Below are 4,270 nucleotides of genomic sequence, written 5' to 3' on the forward strand. Positions count from 1 at the left end.
AATCGTTCAATTTAGCAAATTAGTTACATACAATGAACCAAATGAAAGTTATATTTACATAATAAGAAAAGTGTAAAAGTTACTTATATTCCCAAATACTTGACCTTTGAAAACAATTAACCATTAAATTTTAATATCATCTTTTTGTTTAATTTTATGCTAGTAATAAATTTAACGTTAAATTTCAAATAACATAAGTAAGTAACACATAATGCCGTATTATATAGATTTTAAGTCTTAATATCACGACGATGTATTAATGAGGTTGAGATATAAGCAGTTTTATCAATACTCTGGTCAAAAGATTACATAATTCCTAATAACTTTTTATTGTTTAATTTTTATGAAGTACTATTTGGTTTACAATTGTTCAACGTGTTTTGAGTACAACAAATATGAGTGTTGCCTGCAAGTACATTACATGATATATTTGTGTAGGCCCAAAACAAAGTTAAACAAACTTGGTCAAGACCAAAACCACAAGCCCAAGTGTCCAATACTGTAGTTTGCACGTATATCAATACTTTTTTATTAATATATATACTATAATTATGAAACACATCAATAATTAAGAGAATGTTAGAGGTAGCCCATAATAAGAATTTAAAAAGCAGAGTTGAAGAAGCTGCACTGCCAAATTAAAGCAAGCTAGAAAAATATATGGCACCAATCACCAATTTGTTGTTCATCATAATCACTTCAATATCTGCAATATTTCACTTTGCTAGTCGACATCCATTACATAACATCTACAATCATGTTGGTAATTCCCATCTTCACCTTAATTAGTCTTTTAAGTATTTATTGAGCCTAGCTTTCCCCAAATATGTACTCGATCGGTTTCTTTGAGAAGTTGTTGTGGCCCGTTTTCGTTCTTCTTTTTATGGTGCCGGATAGCCCGTGGAGCATGAAATGTTTATCTTCAAGTTATAAGATATCATGAAATGTCGTATGTTTTAAGATTGATCATCCTTGTTATTTAACTTGTGTAAGAAAGTTGTTTTATTTTTTATTTTTAATTTCTTTTTTGCACAACAAGTGTCATGATAGATTTATTGTTTACATATATGTGCTTCACTTGTTTATGTCGTGTTACCTATAGTGACTTGATCAAAAAACATGGTATAGTGGCTTTCATGACCGCAGTTTTAATGTGTAGAGTCTCCAAAAAAGCCTCTATGAATTTCTATGCATAATCGGTGTTCATGCCATCTAATTCAAGTGCAACTTTCATGTAATGTAATGGTGGTCAATTTAGAGCACAAAACTGTAAATATCTTTAATTTTAAGTAACTGTCGGGATAGACAGACTTTTATTAATTATGGGGGGTTTAGAAAACATTCTATAACATCTACGAGGCACAAAACTGTAAAATTTCTTCAACAACAAAGTCACCAAAATTGTAACTTGATCAGTAGTTAACCAAATCCTTCTAAATTCCCAAAACAACAATAATTTCGAAACCCTAATCACACTGCGGATTTCTATTCCTAATTTCTTAAAATCATTTTATCTTAACTGAGAAAGATGCATCTATGGCCAACACCCAGATTAAGGGATTCATTCAAAATGGAGTACTTGAATAATCTTGAATGGAATTTACAGAGGATGAAAGATGCAGAACACAGTGAGAAATTACTCACTAATTCTAGTAATAATAATAAAAAGAGGAATCCTTTTTGCCGTTTTGCTGTTGCTGCTTTAAATGATATTGTTATGATTCTTTCTTGCTGTTTCTGTTGTGACGGTATATCCCATTATCCATCCTTCTAAATCCCAAAATATTTTTACATATTTTTCGTGTCGAAAACATGCTAACATAAAACCAGTGGCCAGGTTTAAATGTCGGTTTCGTATTGTTTTAACCATAGTGTTTTATGCGATTTACGTTTCTAAGACCGGTCATTGGGGCCGATCAGTTATCCATTGCATGTTATTTTGTTTTTTCCCCTTGTATTCTCAAAAGCGTAAATCAGACATTATTTATACATTCAGCATTTAATACACTCACCGACTAAAAAAAGACCCATTTTCAGAATTGAGACTATCCTTTTTGGTTGTACACATTCATTGTTGCAAATGTTTTGATATGACCCGTTTACGTTTGTTTTTGCAGTTTGCATTGATGAGCATTAGTGCAGCTGCTGTGGGAATAGATTTACGCAGACGAAGATTTTAGTACTTATTTTTTATTCGTAGTTGATGATGGATGATATAGTAGTACTTGCTTGTGTATAAACTATAAAGAGTTGCGTTTAGCTCAAATTTACCTTAGCATGTAAAGATCTGCTTTTAGAATGCAACTCCGATTATAAAAGTTTGATCACTTCCGAAATCCATATCAAGTTTGTTGTTTGTTGAACTTATATTCTTTTGAATACATATAAAAGCATGCCGTTTTTTAATATTCATCAACTGGACCTCTGTTCATGTTGCTTGATGCACAGCTCTTGTTTGCACCAACACAAATTTATAGGTTATGGTTGATTTCTATGTATATTATGAACATATAAGGAGACGGCATTATACGTAATTAGTTCAATATTTCATTTCAAATTAGTCCCTTAAAGGGGACGAACTGAAGACACCCAATTAGTATTCTTTACACATGGTTTATGTTATGTCACTTAAGGAATCATTGACTTTTAATTGTGGACATTCTTTTAGTAGCCATTGAATCAGGAACCGTACAATACAAATCTCATCTGTTGATTAAACATGTTTGAAGACATTACCCATCATATTTGTAACCATTCCTTGATGGTAAAACATGTTTAAAGAAAGATTTAGACAAAGTGATCATATTGTCATTATATTAGACTTAGTAAGTAGTCCTTCCATGTGTTTTTTGTTATCAAGTTTCTTTTTGCAATTAGAAATGTGTTTGTCTTCGTTTAAGACCGTTTTAGAGAAGAAAAATGTGCGTTTGTCAATTTCGGATCAAGGCAGAACCATAACAGAATGAACTGGAGTAATTAATTGCTGTTTGAAGTTTCAAAGGAATGGAAAAGAGAGACTAAAGCTGATTATCTCTATACGAATTGAGTTTTGGGTCTTTTAATTCATGGAACAATATCATTTGTTGGTTTCTCTGTCATGTGGGTCTGTTAAGAACAAAGGGATGTATGACATTGGTGATGTGGTTGGGTTTTCAACAACTATGGAGTGTGTTGAGACTGAAACCTAATGTTAGTATAACTGTGAAGGTAATATGATTGTACTGAAATCTTGAGAGAGATAATAAAGGGATTTTGTTTGGGAAAGAGGTTTCAAGAAGGGGATTGGATATGATAATAGGGTGGTGAAATAGGCACAAAGGTGGGCCGACGGTCATTTGGGTTTTCTGCTATCATATGCCTGAAATTTGGTCACACTGTTTATTACGATGAAGTTACTCGTACGTTATTAGATTGCAACTCAAGATCACGTTGGTAGTCCGTGAAAGACTGTCAAGGTAGTACTCCAAACAATGACATTAACCTCTGCGTGTACTTCTTCTCAAGAAGTATCACTGGCAACCAAAACAGTCTTCTATCCGTAATTAGTTCCAAAGGTGGCAAAATGGGTGGGTTGGGTAATAGTCAAAACGGGTCATGTGTGTGTTTCAGGTTGATGAGAAATACTTTTAGGCAATATACAGTTAAACTCTTTACAAATACTTCGCAAGTCAAAAATGATTACAAGTATTTTATGACAAAGAGGATCTATTTTTTACCAAAATGATATTGGGAGGAATGTATTAGATATACACTGGAACTTCTAATCTGTTCCTCTGAAGTATTTTTTCCTTTTCATTTTATACCATTTGGCCCATTTGCAACCTGGATATTCGTAGGTGTATGGTCAAGGGGGTCAAAAGTTGCCCAAAGTGTGTAATCCTATTTTTTTATATTTTTTATTTTTTGGACAGTTTTCAGATGGGTTTATCAATCAATTCCAAACAGCAAGAAGTAAGTTAGCCAGCTATATAGAAGGGTGACTTAGGCCACAACTGAACGTGTTGATCAATTCTTACAAGTTTCAATATAGATATATATTAAATACCTTCAGTTATACATATGTATGAGTGTTAAGCCCGCACTTTATCATAAAATATTGGTAACAACCCTTTTTTCCATTGAAGCCCATGTTCCAATTGTCAAAGTCGTTGAAATACAGACGTACACGTACCATTCACAAGAAAATCTGGTTGTTTTCTGGGAACAGGGAAAAATTCGCTAACATGTTATACAGAGCAGGAAGCAAGCTAGAACACATTGAAATATTGAT

The 4,270-nt window shown here is 32.9% G+C and overlaps 1 long non-coding RNA gene across 1 annotated transcript; it reads left to right on the top strand.

Annotated features, from left to right (window-relative positions):
• The first annotated feature begins 1,306 nt into the window (after positions 1–1,306).
• Positions 1,307–2,336, top strand: LOC122606008. Its single transcript, XR_006324781.1, has 2 exons — positions 1,307–1,748; positions 2,118–2,336. It is a non-coding gene; the product is annotated as an uncharacterized LOC122606008 (long non-coding RNA).
• The last annotated feature ends 1,934 nt before the right edge of the window (positions 2,337–4,270 follow it).

The sequence above is a fragment of the Erigeron canadensis genome, chromosome 6 (assembly GCF_010389155.1).
Source record: "Erigeron canadensis isolate Cc75 chromosome 6, C_canadensis_v1, whole genome shotgun sequence".
In the NCBI taxonomy this organism is placed as follows: Eukaryota; Viridiplantae; Streptophyta; class Magnoliopsida; order Asterales; family Asteraceae; genus Erigeron; species Erigeron canadensis.